The 22,380-nt window shown below is 44.1% G+C and overlaps 1 long non-coding RNA gene across 1 annotated transcript in view; it reads left to right on the plus strand.

Annotated features, from left to right (window-relative positions):
• LOC139045865 (uncharacterized) overlaps nucleotides 1-20,245 on the plus strand; it is a 23,676-nt gene extending 3,431 nt beyond the window's left edge. Inside the window, exons 2-4 of the long non-coding RNA XR_011505103.1 lie at nucleotides 15,354-15,539; nucleotides 15,798-19,230; nucleotides 19,328-20,245. This is a non-coding gene — a long non-coding RNA (uncharacterized lncRNA). The remainder of the gene's footprint in view (nucleotides 1-15,353; nucleotides 15,540-15,797; nucleotides 19,231-19,327) is intronic.
• The last annotated feature ends 2,135 nt before the right edge of the window (nucleotides 20,246-22,380 follow it).

Raw genomic sequence — 22,380 nt, forward strand, 5'->3', positions numbered from 1 at the left:
GCATGTTCCCAGTAGAGCCATGCCTGGTACATAGTGTGAGCCCAGAATTAATTGTTGAATGAATGAATAATAAATCCAGTTGCATTAAAGTTTAATTGCGTCTCCTAAAATCTCAAAATGAAAAATATGAAAACAAAAATTAGAAAAGATTTTATTTCATGTAACTAGTGTACATGACGATTCATAAATTCATTCCCATGGAGAAAAAGCTTTTGTGCTTATCACTTGCACAGTTGAGCCTGTGTATTAGTTTTCTACTGCTGCATAAAACCACAAATACTGTGGCTTAATATGATACCCGTCTATATGCTCACAGTTTTGTAGGTCAGACGTACCTGCGTGGTGTGGAGGGGTTTTCTGCTCAGCATTTCAACAGGCTGTGTTTGCAACCAGAGCCCAGAGGTCCTCCTCCAAGCTCATACAGAGCTGTTGGCAGAAGTCCCATTTCTTATAGTTGTATGACTGAGAACCCCATTTCCTTGCTCGATGTCAATGTGATGCTGATCCCAGCTCCTATGGCTATGAGCATTTCTTGCCATGTGGCCCCCTCCATTGTCAAGCCCCCCCTCACAGTGAATCTCTCTCACTCTTCCAATCTCTTTTCTCAGGTAGAACATAGCCCTGTTAAAGATTCACCCGATTAGGTCAGGATTACAGAGGATAATCCCCCTGTTTTAAATTCAACTGACACGTGCCTTAATAACATGTGCCAAACCCCTTCACAGTAGCACCAGATTAGTGTTTGATTAAATGATTGGTAGGAGGGGAATAACCAGTAGTTGATTATTGCAGGCCATCTTAGAATCAGCCTAGCATGCCCTGATTCTTCCTTTTCTGTTTAATTTGATCACAGTTGGAAATCAAACTTCAAATAAATAGATTTTGTGAATGTTAATAACACTCATTCTGTCCACTTAGTCATGTAAATTCTTCTTATATCTTAAAGCCAAATGATATGTTTAATGTCTCACAGTTAATTTAGAGCAAATCAAAATTAAAGCGCAAGAATTCATTCTCTTCTGCGGACTCTCTATTAGTTGTGTATGGCTACGTAACAAATTACCCAAATCGTTACAGTTAAAAACAATAAATGTTTATTATCTCCCATGGTTTCCCAGAGTCAGAAATCCAGGAGAAGTTTCCCTGAATGCTTCTGACTCATGGTCTCTGTCAAGGTTGCAGTCAAGTTATCAGCCAGGGCTGCTGCATCTGATGGTTGACAGGGGCTGGGAGACTCACATAAAACATGGTTTACTCATGGCTGTTGGGAGGGGCCTCAGTTCCTTCCTGGATGGTCCCAGGAGGCCTCAGTTCCTAGCCATGTGGACTTTCCCATAAGGTGGCTAATGACTAGGTAGCTGGCTTCTCTCAAAGCAAGTGATCCAAGAGAGAGAGCAACCAAGATGGAAGCTGCAGTGTATTTTATGTCTTAGACCCAGAGTCACACACCATTCCATCAGCCTTACTCTGTCAGTTAGGAGTGAGTCACGAAGTGCAGCGCACACCCAGGAAGAGAGAATTGAGCTCCCTCTGGAAGGGAGGAGTATCAAAGAATTTGCATACATGTTAAACCAAAATTAAATTAAATATTGTCTCAGGATTTTGTAAATCAAATGCCTCTTTTATCTGATTATTTTTCTTGAATGCTCTAAATTTCTCTTTTGATAAGTAATTATTAAAAGTTTGACACAGAGAAAGGAGATACAACAATATTTGTAAGAATTTTGCAAGTTGAGAATATATAGCAGCTAGATCAAATAGTTCCATGACGTGGGTGCCATAACAGTAATGCCTTTAAAATAATAGCTATCTTTGTTTTTCCTTAGAAGTTTCAAATTTAGTTTGTTAAGAATTTCCAAAGTATTGCCCAAATCTAATTTTCTTACTCAACATCGTCTTCAAAAGTATTTACCTAATGAAATTGCTGTTCAGTTAGAAAAATGTGAATCTCATACCTCAGTCTATGCACCCAGCTTAGCATCACGACAACAATTTTGGTGGGATGCAGTAGGCAGAAATGGCTAACTCCAATCTAGAAAAAAAGTTTTCCAAATCTGGCTATTCACTTGGCATCCTAACACAAATTTAACAACTTTCTCTCTGTTTTGGAATGAGATTTGGTAGAAGTGATTTGGACACCAATGTGATACTAAAAAACGTTGTTAATATGTGCCTCCAATTTTTTTTAAGCAGCTGTATTGTGTTTTCCATTCAAAGTTTCTATTCTATCACTGGTTATCCCTTAATTAGGTTTTCAGGTTTATATTGATCAACAATGTGCTTTTTCACTTCTATAAAAGTAGTTAATTCATTTCCACATGAGGTTAAATGTAAATAATGCATCAAATCCTTCTCAAGATAGAATTACCTTGCACATCACACTGAACACTGTATACCAGAAAATCTTACAGGTGCCAGTGAGCAAAAGATCCAATGACCTATTCCTAGCAATTGCTGCTTTTCATGGTATCCCAGCGCTCTCTCTCACATGACTCATAACATTGGCTGTGGCTTTGTTCCAATGTGGGTAGTTCATGCTTAGAATTCTTGCAATGAACTTTTATATTTTCTTTTCCCTTTTGTTTCAAAAAATAAACCAGAATGGTTCACAAGCTGAAGTTTGAAAACTACCAGTTTAAGGAGTTATGCTCAAGTGAATACCTGGGCACCCACCACTAGTGTAAGAAACAGAACCTATGAAGCCACCATGGGCACCTCCCCAATCCCATCCCCCAGATGTAACCTCTGTGCTGATCTTGTGTTTACTATTCCCTTGAGTTTCTCTAAAAATTTTACAAGAAGTGTATATATCCCCAAACCAAATACTATTTAGTTTTGCCTGGTTTTGAACTTCCTGTATGGCAAACTTATACACCATGGATTCTTCTGTGACTCAGTTATGTAGGAGAGTTATTCCTCATGTGTGAGGCTGTCATTTATTCATTTTTACTGCTAAAGTCTTATATTTTATGATTATACTGCAATTTTGCTGTTTTGCTATTGATGCATATGTAGTTATTCCAGTTTTTGCTTAAACGTTAGTGTACATGTCTCCTGGGGTACACGGGCAAGAAATTCGCCAGAGTGCATGATCAGGAGTAGGATTGTTGGATCACATGGGGTGTGTACTTTAACCATAATAGATAATGCTAGTTTAACTTCCAAAGTGCTTGCACCAATTTAAACTTCTACTGGGAACATGTAAGAGTTCATGTTGCCAAGGTGATTGTTCTGAAAATAGAAAGCCCAGCTGAAGGGGAGAAATTAAGAGTTGAAAGCCACTGCTTTGGCTGCAGAATCACCCAGACATTTTTTTCAGGTTCTGTTAATAACTTTATTTACTTTTACTCCATATCTCTTGACATTATACTTTTAGCATATAGCCTCCAATAATGCATCCTTTTAGCATAACCACCTAGCGTCATTTCATATGTTTGGATTCTTCCATAATACAAAGGAAAAAGGGAGGGAGGCAGGAGTGGAGAGAGGGAAGGAGAAAAGACAAATGAAACAGAGAGAGAACAAGAGAGGAACTGGAAACAGAGAAGAAAGAGAACATTTCCAAGTTCAAGGAAACACTGGAGATGTAGACTAAAAGAAACTTAAGAGAGAGTTATTAGTTTTCTTTGTTGTATAGTAAGTTACCCTAAAACTTAGTGGCTTAAATCAGCAAGCATCTATTACCTCAAAGAGGTACTGAAAGGACAAATAAAATGAAGCAGATGCTGGTGGGAGAAGTTGGATAAAGAGAAGAATTTTACAGGGGCCGGCCCTGGGGCATAGTGGTTAAGTTTGCATGTTCCTCTTTGGCGGTCTGGGGTTGGCAGGTTTGCGGGCCCAGATCCTGGGCGTGGACCTACACGCCACTCATCAAGCCATGCTGTGGCGGCATTCTACATGCAAAATAAAGGAAGATTGGCACAAATGTTAGCTCAGGGACAAGCTTCCTCAGGAAAAAAGAGGAAAATTGGCAACAGATGTTAGCTTAGGGCTGATCTTCCTCACCACAAAAACCACCAAAAACAAAAAAAGACTTTAAAATAAAAGAGAGAAGAATTTTACAAGATGGGATAAGTAATAGGTCATTGGTATACAGATGAAAATGATTTTCTTAGTCCGAGTCCTCCAAGAAGATGCCAAGATGGGATTAAACTCAGCAGTTTTATTAGAGGAAGTACCCATCAGAGAATACGGAGAGGGAGCCAGAAAATGCTGAGAGAGGCGCAGACCAAGATGCAAATCTGACCCCAAGTGATGGTCAGAAGGAAAGAAGGTTCATTGGACTATCCTAGACCACCAGGCCATCTAAGTGAATTGAGCAAGGCCTAATGGAGTCCTGGAGCCACATTCAGTCATCAGAGAAGCCGCATGTCTCCCAGAAATGGCCTGCCTTAGTGTCCCTGCTGTGAACAGTCATGGTAGGGGAACAGCCCATGGGAAGTAGGGCATCTGCAAAAATGCTGCCATGGATTTCAGAGCCCAGGAGTGGGGGTCCTTGTGGCTTACCTGGGGGATGTAACCTAAACCGTCCTACCTGAGGGGCCTGGGCCTGTGGAACTCAAACTTTTCTCAGGCTGACTTGCTGCATGTGTCCAGTTACAGTTACTGTGGGGCAAGAGGGAACCAGCAGGTGCCCAAGTCAATCACCCTGGTTCCACACACATGCCTCCTGCCCCAAGATGTGACAGCAGCCCCCACTGTCTCCTGGGGATCAGAGTCGATTACTTCTGCCTAGAGAAGATGGAACTCCTCTCCTCACCTGCTGGTCCCTGGGCATAAGGAGTTCAAACTTCCTTGGCAGCAACAATAAGGTATAGTTCAGTGGGACCCTTGTTATGTCCCCCTTGCAAGAGTTCCCCCTTTTGGGAACCAAGACCTTCTACCCTACAGAGCCCAGAGCTATGGAGACAGGAAGTACAAAATCTCCATGTGGATGAATCTAAGTAATGACTGCTAGGACGCACCTGCTTCCATCCTTTGGTCCTGTTCCCACATTCTCTTCCTATTGAGAACACCGCACCGTATCAAGGTCTCTGATTCAAGAAATACAGTGTGTCCTGAAAGATGTAACCACATCCCTTCAGGGCATTTCCTCAAACCTGGAGCATCAGATGTACCTTTAGAAGGCCTGTCCAGAGTTCCATGTGGCCCCGCAACCCCTGGATGGTGCAGACTGTGATATGACTGTGGATCCCATGGTCACGGCTCATCCTGTACCTCCTTCACTGTGAGCTGAGTTCCTCGGTTGGATATAATTCCAAGAGCAATTCCAAGCCTGTGCATCTGACATTACAACAGACCCCCAGATTGTGGTGTTGCCTGAAGTCTGAGGACAGGAAGGGAAAACCCATGCATGGAGTAGGTGACATCCCAATGAGGATGAACCTCTGTCCCTCTTGGAATGAAAGGGGCTGTCTGTAGTCAACTTGTCACTTGGTGGCTAGTTGGTAACCAAAAGAGATAGTGCTATATCAGGGCTCATATTGTCTAATGCTGACAAGATGCACATTCAGAGATGGCAGTAGCTGAGACAGCCTTGGTGAGTGGGAGTCAATGCTGCTGGACTGGTACGTAGCCTCATTTCTGTCATCATGGTAGCTCCACTCATGTGCCCATCCTGCCTGGCTTGACCATTGATGGAGGATGGCTAAGATCAAATTACCTTCTTGGTTGTTCAGTGCCTCTTCAGAGGTGGATGTTTTCTGGTGGGTGCGACCATGTGATTCAGGCTTAACTGCAGACGTATCACATCCATCTTACGGTGGACTGCTGTGGACCTGTCCAATTGATGACTGAGTGGGTTATACAGAACCCAGCACATATGGTCATTTTTAATCATATGGTTGCTTGGTATCCCATCCTCAATCGTTCTGTCCTATCAGGGCCCAGTAACCCACCTAAAGTTGCTTCTAAAAGGGTGTATATTTCTCTGCTGTGGATGGCATGGCCTTCCTTCAGAGTGCCAGGGGTTATCATGTAATTCTCCCACTGGTATTTGCCTTTAACTCCACACAGCATCCTTTCCCACCACTGACACCTATAACACCATCAGGTCTGATGGATGGTGACTGATTGCACCATGACCTGGATCTACTGCAGTGTACTTCCATGTCCAAGCCCTACTCAAAGCTGGTATCCTTCTATGTCGTCCAGAGTATGGGCCAAACAATGCACCTTGGTGTGAAATTTGTTGTTGTAAGAATCCAAAAAGACCTACCAGGCAGTGTGCTTCTTCCTTTGCAGTGAGGGATGCAAGATGCGCAGTTTGACCTTTACTTTGGAGGGGACACCCTTGAATGGCCCTCTCCACTGGACCTCTAGAACCTAACTGAGATGGCCACTTCCTGAGTCTTCACCAGGTTTTTCTTCCACCCTCTGGAGTGCATGAGTTTGACCAAGGCATACAACATACTCATCCATCATGATCAACTTGACGTTGTCAATGAAATGCACAAACGTGACATTCTATAGGATGTCCCGGAGGTCCACATCTCTTATGACTGTACTATAGAGGGCCAGAGAGTTAAAATAGCCCTGAGGCAAAGTAGAAATAAATGTTGTTCCTTCTGTGTACACGCTAATCATTCCACTTCAACTTTTCTAACAGGAATAAAACAGGATGCACTCACCAAATCTACAGCCGCATACCATGTGCCCGAGGCCTTACTAATCTGCTCTAGCCGTGATAGCATATCTGGCACAGCAGGTGCACCAGGACCACTACTTGGTTGAGTCTGAAATAGCTCATGCATCCTTTAGACCACATCAGGTTCCTGCAGGGACAGATTGCTGAATTTAATGGAGATAATAGGCAACACCACCATGGCCCCTACATTATCAGGCCTTACTTATAAAAACCTCCACAATATCTGCTCCTGAGACACAGTATCATTTCTGATTTGGCCAGGATGGGGCCAGTTTTGGAGGTTTCCTTTGTCATTCAGCATAAAGAGAGATCTTACTCCACAGACCATGGACCCAATGTGAGATTTATTCCAACTGTCAAATGTATCAATGACAATTCTGTACTTGGGAAATACGGCAATAATCACCAGGTGGTTCTATGGACCCAAAGGTCATATTGGAAGCCAGACTTGTCCAGACTTCATTTATTATCTGGCATCTGTGCCCCACTGTAATAATGGGGAAGTGATGACGCTGTACTTATCTGGGTATCAATGTTAGCTCAAACCTGATGTTCAGTACTCCTCAAAATAGAGGCAATTTCTCTTTCCCTGGTGTACAGTCACCTGAGTAAATGGCTGTAGCTTCCTTTGCAGAATGACTGAGAGCATTGTCCCACTTCATACTTGCCATGGTGTTCAGGTTCCTTCCTCCTAGGGATTTAGGTACATCTTCAGTCAGAGGTTTCTGAATCTGAAAATTGGCTAGTGATCCCTTGGTACTAAGCCAGGAATCATGACCTTTCATTGGGCCAAACACCCTCAGCTTCCTGCTCCTCAATTCTTGCTTTTTTATTATAGATATTAAACAGCACCCTTGTTGACTACCCATCCGCTATGGTCTGAATGTTTGTGTCTCCTCAAAATTTATATGTTGAAATCCTAACCCCCAAGATGATAGTAGTAGGAGGTGGGGTCTTTGGGAGGTGGAACCCTCATGAACGGGATTAGTGAGTTTATAAAAGAGACCCGAGAGAGATCTCTTGCCCCTCTCACCATGTGAGAACACAGCAAGAAGGTACCATTTATGAGAAAGCAGGCTTTCACCAGATACCAAATCTGCCAGTGGCTTGATCTTGATCTCAGGCTCCAGAAGTGTGAGAAATAAATTTCTGTTGTTTATAAGCCACTCAGTTTATGGTATTTTGTTATAGCAGCCTGAATGGACTTAGACATCATCTATTTTGACCCTAAGGTCACCACACTCTATCAGCCTTCTCCACAACTCCCTGAAGGTCAAGCTCCCTCCCTTGGCTGCTCCTTTGGGGGTGTTATAGTCATTGTGGCCTCTGGCTTTTGCCAGTTAACTATCCCCACTTGGCCTCTATCTCTTTAGGGCCACCCCCTCCCCATGGATATTAATAAGCCAACTCTGGATCCACCTTTCCTACCATCATCCCAGCCTGCAGAAGACACAACATCCTCAAATTTCTGGCCTCACATAATATCTCTATTCCTTCAGTCTTTTTATATCATCTTACACTATCTTCCAGGGCAAATAAGTCATGTCTACCTTGCTGAAGAGTTGGACATCATTTTTTCCAGGCTATGAACAGCCACTCCATCACTAAGTTTACTCCGTGCCCTAAGGTCCTTGATAAACCCATGTCCTTGGAAAGTGCATCCAAGCCAATGAATTTTTGTTTATCCAGCCTGACATTCTGGCCCCTTGGTCAAATGTCCTCAAAATCCAATCTGCAAAGTACTCCTTGGGCTCCTACAAGTACATGCTGGCTAGTTCTTGCAAAGATATCCATTGCATTACAGGAGTAGGACTTTTGCAGTATCTTCCAGCATAGTGGAAGTGCTAACCATTACTAGAGAAGGGTGAGACTCCTCTGCATCCCCAGAGGTTCCAGAGGGCATCCGTCAAGATAAACTTGTTCCAATTTGCAGAATCTTGGGTTTTCCTCACATGGGCCCTGATTTCACGTAGTAGGCCTGCTTTTCTCAGTGTCCAAACATCTCCAGAGTTCTACAACCCTCACAATTTGTCTTCAGCTACCGTTAAACTCTATCTGCCCTTCCTGTACATGAGATAAAGGCCTCTCTATAAGCCACTGCAGAAGCTCTCACATTAGCCGGTAATGATTTATTAACAATCCTCAGATTTTCATTATCTTTCTCTAGGCCATAAATACAGCTGGGCAGTAACCAACCAACTCCACTGTCTTTGCAGACAACCCCTGACTACTACATTATTTTTCAAAGGCTTCTTTCATCACACTTACCATAGCATCCCCAAACCAGGATGTTTCCTGTGGTCACCACCAGTGAAATATATAACAGCTCAGCTGCCACAATGAGCCCCACCTACCAACCTGGATGGCATCTCTTGGCCTGCCAGACAGAGGAGGAGCTAGTCTCCAATCCTCATCTTTTTTCCTGTATTCTTGGCCTGCTCTTGATACCACTTGTGTTAATGTTCTGTGAGGAGCAGACACCAATACAGTATTAAACGTGGGAGGATATTATTAGGGGAAATACCTGTGGGAGAAACTGGGAAAGGAGCCAGAAAAGGCTGGGAGAGCAATCAAATCTTGATGCAAGTCTGAACCCAAGAGGAGAGAAACAAGGAAGATGACTGGAAACATCCTTTACCCAGTGCAGTTTAAGTATAGTTCAGTAAGGGTGTCAGGGAGCCATGGAGCCTAAGTCAGTCTTCAGAGGAGGAGCAGTCCTGCTTAGTTTCCTTGCAGTTCTCAATCATTAGCTGGAAGAAGCCCATGGGAAGTGTGGTCCCAGGGCAATATGGCAATAGATTTCAGGCTGCCAGAGACAGGCTATCCATCAATTGTGCTTCTTTTGGCTGAGAGTCTGGGATGTGCATTCTCTTGGCATCCATGGTGATCTAGCTGAGAGCAAAAAATTAATGATAAAGGAGAGAAAAGGGGAAGAGTTGTGGGACCACTGCTTTTAAACAGATAGGAGAGGGTGAGGTCTAGGGAGCTGGCAGAGAGACTAACCTATGATAAAGGACTGTAAGGCCCATAATGAGCATGCAGATGCCAATACATGAGTAGATAGTGGTGGGAATCTGTAAAAGTTGCCTTCTAATGTGTTCAGTTTTCTCAGTACAGCAGGAAGCAATGCCATTGACCAAAAAAAAAAAAAAGAAAGAAAGAAAGAAAAGAAAGCGGGGAAGTAGGTTTGGATGTTTGAGCAGGTAGAGAAGTTGAGTAATAGTCATCAAGGATAGGAGGAGATTGAGTGAACTATGGAAGGACAAGATGATTGCTGGGAAATGGTAGGGGCTCCCTTTGTGGTTTTGGTCAAGACATTAAAGTGAGAGCAGTCAGTGGCTGTGAGTAGTTCTCCAGCCTCCTGTGGCTGCGTGGCGGCAGGTGCAGGGTAGGCAGAGGTAGAATCACCAGCTCTGTAGTTTTGTCCAGTAAGTGTGACAAAGCAAGTGAGAAGCAAGGGAGGGATTGAAATGGTTTTCCACAGACTTTAAAATGAGTAAGGAAGGAGAATAGGGTATCTTGCATGAAGGACAGTGAAAACATGGTGGAATCAATGGACTAGAAATCCACTGTAGTCAAAGGATTGTCGGAATTGATGTACTACTGGGTGGACTCCATGACTGGAAAACAGGCACATTTGTAATGAAAGTTTTGCTGGTTTTACATTACAATATATGATAAAATAATAGTATCAGAGTTTAGGCCACCCTGCAAGGAGATGAATAGGAGAGATGGAGGTCACAGAGTGGGAAGCATGAAGTGGAGACTATGGAAGGGCTGGGTTATTGACAATGACAAGATCTCGTGGGTACAAGGGAGTGGGGGCACAGAGAGAGCAGAGTAGAAGGTCATGGAGGAGAGGGGTTCAGGGAACTGAAAGGTCAGGGAGTGAGAGCATCCTCTCTGCTGTGTGGGTTTCTATGGCTGCCGTAAAGATTCCCACAGACCTAAAGGCTTTAAACAACACCCATCTATTATCTTATGGTTATGTAAGTTACAAGTCCAACATGTTCTCACTGAGCTAAGATCAAGGTGTCAGTAGGTCTGCGTTCCTTACTAGGGGCTCTGGAAGAATCCACTTCCAAAGTCATTCAGGTTGTTGTCGGAATTCAAATCCCTGCAGATGGAGGACTGAGGTCCCCATTTCTGGGCTGGTTGTCAGCTGGAACCAGCTTCAGCTCCTAGAGGCCTCTCAGGTCTCATATGTGGCCCTCTGCATCTCATAACCAGCAGTAGCAACTATCCTTCCCATGTTGGAATTTCTCTGATTTTCCTTATCCTGCATCGTTCTGACTTCAACCAGAGTAAATTTTCTGCTTTTAAGGATTTATGTGACTTGCTTGGGTCAACCCAGATAATCCAAAATAACCTCTGTGTTTTAAAGACCTTAATCTTAATTACACCAGGAAAGCCCCTTTTATCAAGTAAGACAAACTATTCACAGGTCCAAGGATTAGAACATGAAAAACTTTGGGTACCACCATTCAGCCTACCACATCTTATGAGAAAATCACCAAAGGTCAAGGAGATAGCACTGCCAGAGACAGCAACAGTAAGTCTGGAGCTAAAGGAGTTGAGGAATGAGGGGAACGGCCTGGGGGTCCACAGAGAATACCTACAATGAGGGAGTAGGGGTTCTAATCTGATGACAGAAGATTCACACCTGAAGATGTCTAGGAAAGAGGGAGGAACAAGGGTCTGAGAGCAGCAATAAGGATCAAGGACTCTACCCACCTCCAGGCCCAGGAATCAAGATCTGTGGGAAAGAAAACACCCCAAGAGAGAGAACTCCAGAAGGAGCCGTATCCTCAGGGAGATTCAGGTTTCTGTCCGAGCTGCGAGGTGAAGGGAACACCCTCAGGGAGGAATTTGGAGATTTTTTTTTTATTGAGTTCATAAATAGTTTACATCATTGTGAAATTTCAGTTGTACATTCTTTATTGTCCATCACCACATAAATGCTCCCTTTCAGCCCCTGTAGCCACCCCCACCCCCCGTCCCCTGGTAACTACAGAACTGTTTTCCTAGTCCATGTGTTTGTTTATTTTCCACATATGAGTGAAATCATATGGTGTTTGTCTTTCTGGCTTATTTCACTTAGCCTAATACCTTCCAGGTCCGTCCATGTTGTTGCAAAGGGGATGATTTTGTCTTTTTTTTTTTTTATGTCTGATTAGTATTCCATTGTACCTATACACCATGTCTTCTTTATCCAATCATCAGTCAACGGGCACTTGGATTGTTTCCATATCTTGGCTATTGTGAATAGTGCTGCAATGAACATAGGGGTGCATATGTTACTTTGGATAGTTGATTTCAAGTTGTTCGGGTAGGTACCCAGTAGTCGGATAGCTGGGTCTTATGGTATTTCTATTTTTAGTTTTTTGAGGAATCTGCATACTGTTTTCGAAGTTGTTGCATCAGTTTGCATTCTTACCAGCAGTGTATGAGGGTTCCCTTTTCTGCACACTCTCTCCAACATTTGTTATTTTTAGTCTTAGTGATTATACCCATTTTAATCAGTGTTAGGTGGTATCTTAGTGTAGTTTTGATTTGCATTTCCCTGATGATTAGTGATGTTGAACATCTTTTCATGTGTTTATTGGCCATCTATATATCTTCTTTGGAAAAAAGTCTGTTCATATCCTCTGCCCATTTTTTGATTGGGCTGTTTGTTTTTGTGTTGTTCAGTTGTGTGAGTTCCTTATATATTGTGGAGATTAACCCCTTGCCAGATATATGATTTGCAAATATTTTCTCCCAATTGGGGGGTTGTCTTTTTGTTTGGATTCTAGTTTCTTTTGCCTTGCAGAAGCTCTTTAGTCTAATGAAGTCCCACTTTATTTTTTCTTTTGTTTCCCTTGTCTGAGAAGACATGGTATTTAAAAAGATCCTGTTAAGTTTGATGTCAGAGTGTACTACCTATAGTATCTTCCAAGAGTCTTATGGTTTCAAGACTTATCTTCAAGTCTTTGATCCATTTTGAGTTTATTTTTGTGTATAGCATGGAATAATGGTCTACTTTCATTCTTTTGCAAGTGGTTGTCCAGATTTCCCAACACCATTTATTGAAGAGACTATCTTTTCTCCAATGTATGGTCTTGGCACCCTTGTGGAAGATTAGCTGTCCATAGAGGTGTGGTTTTATTTCTGGGCTTTCAGTTCTGTTCCAGAATAGGAAGCAAGGGGGCAGTGTCCAGACGAAACATGAGTTGTCAAGGTGCATCAATATTCCAAACCAGGCATTGTTGTGCCAGCCAGCCGACACACTTGCCTCTGCTCATCTGGCATGTTGGCTGGTGTGGGTTGGCAGTAAGTGGTTTTTGTGCTGTCTGACTTCCTACTTCCGCTTCTGTGGGACCCTTCTGTAGCAGGTGAGGGGAAGAGGGCGGGGGAGGAAGAAGGGATCCACAGGGGAAGAGCAATCACCAGGCAACCACTTGCCTCCATTCGTCATTTCCGAGGAACACTGCCCTGCTGCCCTCAGAGCCTGTCACTGCAGGGGGATCGGAATGTGTTCCCGCGGAGCCTCAAGAAGCCCAGCATCTCCTGTTTCCAGTCTGGACCTCGATTGTCTCACCTTCCACCTCTCCGCCTTCTGAGATGAGGTGATTCTCAGTTTCCGCTTTCCGACCTGGCCCTGCCACGGACTTCAGCTTTGAACGCTTACCCCTCCCCCAAAGTCAGTGGTCTTCTCCCCAGAAAGGGCCAGCGGGGCGGGGCTGCAGGTGACTCTCAGCGCTCCCGGCCTCGCAGTTCTGTGGTCGGTAGCAGCTGGGCAGAGCGTAGACTATATCTGCAGAGCAAACCTCTCCTCCGCCCCATCCAGATATCCTGCCCCTCAGGACCAGGTGGTTGAAAGATTGGTGTTGGTCTTGGTCAACACCTCTAGCGGTGGTTCCTCTGCCCCTGCCAGGCTATAGAATGCCGCCGGCTGCGAGAACTCGCGGAAATTGCAGGCCACGGGCGCAGACTCTCAGAACTGTCTTGTCGCCTGTGTTGCTCCCAGGGCTGAGCAGTCCCAGCTAGGCCTGACGGTCAGTCCCCCTGCAAACGGTCAGTCCCCCTGCAGTAGGGCCTCTCCCCACGCGCAGACCTGGAGGTTCCTGCCGCCTGGGGCTGTAGTAGCACAGGTCCTCCCTCATCCTCAGAGCACGTCCTGATGTTCAGTCCACCACGCCTGACCTTACAACTCCCGCCTTGAGCCTGGGAGCAAGGGGAAGGAGGGCTGGGAAGGGAGGCTGGTGCGGATCAGAGAGGCCGCCGTCCAGGGTCGCAGAGCTTCCGGAGTCCACTCACGGGAGCGTCCACGCTGGGAGAGTAGCTCGAGCCATTCTCAGCAGCGGGCTCTCGGGGCGGGATGACCGCGAGAGACGGCCATGAAGCCCTCTGCCTTCCTGGGACCCGACCCAGGTAGTCTTAGGAGATTGGCCGTGGATTGGAGGACCTTTCCCCCTTGTCCCCTGCGGCACCGCCCCTCCCACAGGTCTATTTCCATCAAACACTCGGGTGTGCAGGGAGGGCTCCGACTATCGGAGCCTAGCGGGTCCGCGATGCCACAGACGATGTGCCTTGTGCGGGAGGATTCCTTCTGCCCATCTGGCTCACCCTCAGGTCCCGGCCAGCTGTCTGAGGTGGGAGAAGGGAGGAAAGGGATGCGCCTTGGAGCCACTGTCTGCCTCTTCAGGTGCATTTGGAACGTACCCTTGTGCTTGCCAGACAGCTCCTTTGCGGGATCCCAGTTCCTCACTCCTCTGAGCGTGGTTCCAGGTGGGGCTTCCTCAATAACTCCTCTCTCCAGCCTCACAAATCCTCCAGGATGACACGTGGGTGCGAGGGTGTTGGGGAGGGCCTGTCAGTCTGCAGTGCGAACTTGTGTGTGAGTGTGTGAGCTCAGACCCCTCTTTACCCTAGTGGATCTAGGATTGCCTGGCGGAAGGACCATTGCTCTCCCTTCGGCCTGCTTTCCTTGCTCTCCAAAATGCGACCTCACAGTGCACTTGGTGATCATCTAGATTTAAGCATATTAAAGAGAAGGAGGAAACAGCTAAAACTCCTGCAGTGTGGGGAAGATACATGCCATAGCCCACCTCTGATTCCTCACCTTCTGGGTTTGCGGTGGAATGTGGGTACAGAAGAGCTCTGCCGCGACTGGTGGAGGATACAGTGCTTCGGCACCCGCACAGGATCCTGGGCTGCGGGTAGCAGGTCTGGCCCAGACAAGGTCTCTTCACAGTCACTTTGTTTGAGTGCAGCCCAAACCCAGTGTAAACTGTCAAAGTCCGAATAACAACACTAGACCCAAAAATCAGCATGTACCAAAAGGAAGCTGAGAGGAACTTTCAAGAGAGATTATAGGAGGGCTTAAACAGGTGTGTTTTGTGCAGTTGGCCAGCAGGATTCAAAACCACAACCTTCCACACTTCCTCCCTCACTGATCTGGTGTCCATCCACAGAGGCAGTGTGCCAGGACAGGCTCAGGGTTGCCTGGGACAGCCCAGTCCTAGGGAGATGTCTTCACTCAGTGCCTACTCTCTAGGGGTGAGGGTTTCCAAGTGTTGCAGCCACTGGCATCAGCATCCAGCATGGCTGGATCCCTGACCTAGGGAGATGATCATCACCCAACTGTGCCCCTTCCACCCACTCCATAGGATTGTTCAGGAGGCTGGGCTGCCCTTCTCATGGCTCCACTGCTATATCCCTGCAGGCTGGACTGTCCTCAGTGTGTCAGTACCCCCACCCCGAGAAGTAGAGCTGCTGGGCCTGGAGGTTTCCCTGCTAGGCCATGCCCCAGAAATGGAAAGGAGTGCTAGAGTCAACAGTGATGTCTGCTACCAGCTCCGTAGACCAAGGTGTCTGATCCATGAGAACCACGATATTGAGTTACACACAGGTAAGTGGAAGGAGTAACCATAACTCTCCCCAGGAAGCCTAACGCCTGAACATAGAACAAGTGAAAGGCACAAATGAGACTCCCAATGTCCCTCATGTACCTACTCCAGGGTCAGAGTGCAGCCAGAGCTGAATGATTGTGGCTCTACCTTCAAAATAATATTTGTAGAAATCCCTGATGAGAGGGATCAAATCAACATGCAAAAATACACAAAAAAAGAGGAGAACCGAGGGCAGGATTGAGACGTGACATTCTCAGCCCTCCAGGTCTGTAATTCTGGAGAATGGTTCAGCCTGGAGGATGTCTGGGGCCCGCTGACCCTGAGCAACAACAGCCCCTAAAGAACAAGCACAAATTACAGCACAAGAAAGGAGGCTGACAAACAGCAAGAAGTGGCCAAAGCAGAAACTTAATCCAGCACAGAGTGAGCTCGCACACCCCTCTCCTTCCTGCCTTCCTCCACCTGCCCTTCTCTCCCCACCTGCCACCTGCCACAGCACAGCAAAGATTCCGACTCAATGAGGTATTCTCACTTCAATGTGTTTTTTTGTAATTTATACTGTTTTATTTGCTTTATTAGCCACGTACCACATCTTCAAAGAAAGGATGTGAGAAAATAGAGTAAGGTATCTATTTAGGGCATGTAAGTAACAATGGAGATCTGGGAGGGAGACACTTGAACCCTTTCATTCTCAGACAAGGAAGGTTGATCGAGGGAAAGGGACACACAGGCCTGGGATATAGGATATTTTGTGAGCTCTGGGTAATAAGGGTTAAGGGCCCCTCTCCCTATATCCTCCAGTGTATCATACAGGGAGGAGACAGACCTCATCAGCAGAGCAGCAGGGAGAAGAGAAGTCAGGAGTCCACAGACAGACCAAATGCATGTGTGAACAACTGGTGTCTTGCTAGTCCTGTCCCACACAAGGCAGCTCTCTCAAGCTGGGGGAGGAAATGATAATGACCAGATTCACATCAGCCACTCTCTCAGCACTTGAGCATTATGGACAGCCCATCGCCATCCCCTAACTTCAAACACAAAGATCCCCTTCAGCCCGAGGCTGTCCCCCACTGCCTCAAGCCCTGCTGACATCAGGACCCACAGGATCCTATTTTAGGCAGCTGTGAGCAATACATCGGTGTCTGGGACCTTGTCACCATAAAGAGGAGTTGGGCAGAGCCTACAGGAGGAGACAATGTTTAAGGCAGATTAAGGGCATAGGACTTGGCTCTCATCCTCTCTATTCCAGGGGTTATAGACGCAAACTTCTCCCTGCCACCCCTTCCATGCCAACACTTGTAGAGTAGATCCCTCCAGGAGGTTCTTATGTGGACAGAGACACTAGAATGCCACAGTGGCGATGGGGAATAAGGTTCTTTTTTTTTTCTTTTATTGAGGTATAATCGACTTATAACATTATATTAGTTTCAGGTGTAAGCATAATGATTCAATATTTGTGTATATTGTGATATGATCACCACAATAAGTCTAGTTAACATCCTCGATCTTACGTAATTACAGAATTTTTTTCTTAGGATGAGAACATTTAAGTATTACTTTCTCAGCAACTTTTCAAATGTGCCATACAGTAGTATTAAATATAGTCACCATGCTGTACTTTACAGACCCATGACTTATTTATTTTGTAAGTGTAAGTTTGTACTTTTTGACTCCCTTCACCCATTTCACCCAACCCCACCCCCACCTCAGGCAACCTTCAATCTGTTTTCTGTATCTATAAACTTGTTTTTGTTTTTTAGATTCCACATATAAGTGAGATCATATGGTATTCGTCCTTCTCAGTCTGACTTATTTCACTTAGTATAATGCCGTCAAGATCCACCCATGTTGTCACAAATGACAGGATTTTTTTACTTTTTTATGGCTAAATAATGTTTGTGTGTGTGTGTGTACACGCGGCATTTTCTTTATCCATTCACCCATCAATGGACACTTAGGTTGTTTCCATATCTTGGCTATTGTAAATACTGCAGCAATGAACATGGGGTGCAGATATCTTTTCAAGTTAGTATTTTTATTTTCTTCTGATATATGCCCAGAAGTGGAATTTCTGGATCATATGGTAGTTCTACTTTTAATTTTTTGAGGAACCTCCATACTGTTTTCCATAGTACCTGCACCAATTTACATTCCCACCAACAGTGCACAAAGCTTCCCTTTTCTCCACATCCTCGCCTTGTTATTTCTTGTCTTATTGATAATAGCCATTTTAATAGGTGTGAGATGGTATCTCATTATGATTTTGATTTGCATTTCCTTGATGACTAGTGATGTTTAGTACCTTTTTATGCATCTGTTGGCGATCTGTATGTCATCTTTGGAAAAATATCTATTCAGATCTTTGGCCCATTTTTTTAAAATTCTGTTTCTTCTTTTTTTTTAAAGATTGGCACCTGAACTAACAACTGTTGCCCATCTTCTTTTTTTGTGGTTTTTTTTTATCCCCAAATCCCACCAGAACATAGTTGTATATTTTAGTTGTGGGTCCTTCTAGTTGTGGCATGTGGGACGCCACCTCAACATGGCCTGACAAGCGGTGCCACGTCCACACCCACGATCCAAACCAGAGAAATCCTGGGCTGCTGAAGTGGAGCATGCGAACTTAACCACTCAACTACAGGGCCGGCCCATTTTTAAATCAGATTGTTTGTTTTCTTGTTATTGAGTTCTATGAATTCTTTATATATTTTGGATATTAATCTTTCACCAGATATATGATTTGAGAATACTTTCTCCCATTCCACAGGTTTCCTTTTCATTTTATTGATGGTTTCCTTTGTTGAGCTGAAGATTTTTAGTTTGATGTAGTCCCTCTTGTTTAGTTTTGCATTTGTTCCCTTTACTTTTGGTGTCAAATCCAAAAAATCATCACCTAGAATAATGTGAAGGACCTTAAGACCTATGTTTTCTTCTAAGACTTTTATGGTTTCAGGTCTTACATTCAAATCTTTAATACATTTTCAATTAGCTTTTCTGTATAGTGTAAGATGGGGGTCCAGTTTCACTTTTTTTGCATGTGGCTGTCCAGGTTTCCCAACACCAGTTATTGAAGAGACTTTCCCCATTGTATATTTTTGGTTCCTTTGTCATAAATCAATTGACCATATATACATGGAATTATTCCTGGCTTTTTATTCTGTTCCATTGATCTATGTGTTTATTTTTATGCTATTACCATACTGTTTTGATTACTATAGCTTTGTAATAGAATTTGAAATCAAGGAGTGTGATGCTTCCAACTTTGTTCTTTCTCAATCTTGATTTAGATATTTGGAGTCTTTTGTGGTTCCACGCAAATTTTAGGATTGTTTGTTCTATTTCTATGAAAAATGCCATTGGACTTTTGATAGGGATTGAACTGACTCTGTAAATTGCCTTGAGTAGTAGGGACATTTTAACAATATTAATTCTTCCAACCCATAAGCATGGAATATCTTTTCATTTATCGGGGTCGAGGTTCTTGAATAACTGGTGAATATTGCTACTCAGCTGAGATTCGGGATGTTAAACCGGAGGAAAAGAACATCGGGGAGACCATGCAGTCACTCTCCTGGATGTCTGTTTGCAGCAATGGGTCTTCCTTTCAGGGCAGGTGCACCCAGTATTATTGTCCTGAGTGTTGTTCCTTTGCTGTTCTCATCTACGAATGGGGCTTGACTCCCTCCTCCGGTAAGCAATTGGGAAGTTCCATCTACATACACCTTGTACCTACACATTAATTAATCTTGTATGTCTGCTTGGCTTAATACTATTTTATATCTTGCAGGAGATGAGCAAATTGGAAGGATGATGTTTTAGTATCGATAACTCAGGTGATATGAGGATCAGATTCCTGTACCTTGGGTACCATACCCTTGCTGTTTAGAAGTTTCATGGAAGGTCAGGGGAGTATGAAGCCCACCACAGGGCTGAAGCTCCATGGTGAAAAGGACATTTCCTGGGCAGGACCCTGAGGCTGACAGGAGAAGAGGACTGCCGACTTACCAGGTCTCCAGCTCTGGCATCTCATGTCAGCTTGCACATCCTCTCTATTTCGTTGTAAACCTAAAACTGCTCTAAAAAATAAAGTCTTTTAAAAGTTAAAATTAAAAAAACCTTTAAAAAAGATAGAAACAGAATTACCACAGAGTGAGCAGAACTTTGGAGAGCTACACAGCACTTGGTGGGTCTTGGACCCCTGGCACAGCCTGACTTAGGGAGGGCTTATCTTCTGGGTAAAATGAAACTTTGGGTCTCCTTTTTTTGTTCTTATTTTAAATCAAAACTTCAAAATACCAAGAGACAGAGTTCAGCAAAAGGAACTCACTTCCTTTTACTCCTTAGAAAATGCATTACCAAGGAAAATGCATTTTGTTGTGGGTTGAGTTGTGTCCCTCCAAATTCATATGTTGAAATTTTAACCCCCATGCCTCAGAATGTGACTGTATTTGGAAATGAGGTCTTTAAAGAGGTAATTCGGGTTAAATGAGGTCTTTGAGGAGGGCCCTAATTCAATATGACAGGTATCCTTATATAAAGGAGACTAAGGCATGAGCACACAGAGAAGAAAGACCGTGAGGAGTCAGAAGTGGAAGACAGCCATCTACAAGCCAAGGAGAGAGGCCTCAGAAGACATCAGCCCAGCTAACACCTTGATCTCAGACTTCTAGCTTTCATAACTGTAAGAAAATAAATTTCTGTTCTTTAAGCCACCCAGTCTGTGGGACTTTGTTATGACAGCCCTAGCAGACTAATACACACAGATTACCTTGTGTGCCCTGTCCTGTATCTGAAAGTGGGATTCTTCAGGAGTCTGAACCGTCTGTGACTCCAAAGCTTAGAGTGGATCATTGACAACTGACAAAGGCAGAAGATGAGGGTTGTTTGCAAGACACCATGGGTCTTGTCACTGCGTGACACACTAAGTGGACATGTTTTCATTACCTTTCAGTTTCACTCAGAACAAAAATTGTGGCCCCAATCTGATGTCTAATCACAACCTATATTTAACTTATTTGAGATATTGAGAGAGCAAGAGCCACAGGCTTGGAGTTGCTGTTAGCACAGTATCCAACCAGGGAACACACTTCCCAGTGAAGGAGGTACAGGATGGGTCATGACCATGAGATCCACTGGTCATATCACAATTGGTACCATCCAAGAGTTGCCAGCCACACAGACTCTGGACAGGCCTTCTGAAGGTGCAACTGAAGTCCCAGCTTTGAGGAAATGCCCTAAAGGGATGGGGTTACATCTTTCAGGGTGCAGTATATGTATTGAATCAGAGCCTCTATATGGTGCCAATTTCTCAATAGAAAGAGAACATGGGTCCAGAACCAAGGGGTGGAGGCAGGGGTGGCCCCGCTTACCGTCACTTCCAGTCATTCATTGGGGGATTTTGTAATTCCTGTCTCCACAACTCTGGGCTGCACAGGATAGGAGGTCCTGGTTCCCAAACCAAAAGGGGGGCACTCTTACAAGAGGACATGACAAGAGTCCCATTGAACTATATGTTATGGTTGCCACCAGGGAAGTTTTGACTCCATGTACCTAGAGACGAGCAGGTGAGGAGAAGAGTCCCCTTTTCTCAAGGCAGGACTAAGAGACTGATCTGTAGGAGGGGGTGGGGCTGTGTTACACATGGGGGCAGGAAGAATATGTGAGGAACCCAGGTGATAGACTTGGGCACCTCCTGGTTCCCTGTTGCTTCCTGCAACTGTGACTGGACACATGCAGCAACTCAACGTGAGAAGGGTTTGAGTTCCAAGGGCCCAGACCCCTCAGGTAGGAAGATTTTGGTCACATCTTCCAGATAAGCCACGAGGACCCCCACTCCTGGGCTCTGAAATCTATGAAGTGTACGTTACTATTTATCAGTTTCTGAATATACTTAATCATGCTCACCACCAGTAGACTAACTTTTGTCCGTCAACGTATATGTGTGCTCCTTTACCCCTTTCATCTCCCCAACCCCGTTCCCCTCTGGTAATCACTAATCTGTTCTATTTATCCATGTGTTTGTTTATCTTCCACATATGGGTGAAATCATGCAATATTTGTCTTTCTCTGTCTGGCTTATTTCACTTATCATACTCTTAAGGACCATCCATGTTGTTGCAAATGGGACAATTTTGTCTTTTTATGGCTGAGCAGTATTCCACTATAAATATATATATATATATATATATATATATATATTCCACTATATATATATATATTCCACTATATATATATATATTCCACTGCATATATATATATAATATCATAACATATCATATCTTTTTTATCCATTCGTCCATTGAAGGGCACTTGGGTTGCTTCCACATCTTGGCTATTATGAATAACATTGCAATGAACATAGGGGAGCATAAATCACTTTGGATCATTGGTTTCAAATTCTTTGCAGAAGTACCCAGTAATGAGATAGCTGGATTAGTGTGTCATTTCTATTTTTAATATTTTGAGAAATCGCCATACTGTTTTCCATAGTGACTACACCAGTTTGCATTCCCATCAGCAGTGAATGAGGGTAAGGGCTTGTCAATTTTATCTTCTCAACGAACCAGCTCTTAGTTTAATTAATCATTTCTACTGTTTTTTAAGGCTCTATTTCAGTTATTTCTGCTTGGATTTTTATTATTGGCCTCCTTTTGATGACTTTGGGGTTGGTTTGTTCTTATTTTTCTGTTTCTGTTAGTTGCAGTTTAAGATTACTTATTTGAGATTTTTCTTGTTTGTTAAGCTGGGCATCTATTGCTATGAATTTCCTTTTTATGCTGCTTTTTCTGTATCCCATAAGAGTTGGTATGTTGTATTTTCATTTTCATTTGTCTCCAGGTG

This window comes from Equus asinus, chromosome 8 (genome assembly GCF_041296235.1).
Source record: "Equus asinus isolate D_3611 breed Donkey chromosome 8, EquAss-T2T_v2, whole genome shotgun sequence".
Lineage (NCBI taxonomy): Eukaryota > Metazoa > Chordata > Mammalia > Perissodactyla > Equidae > Equus > Equus asinus.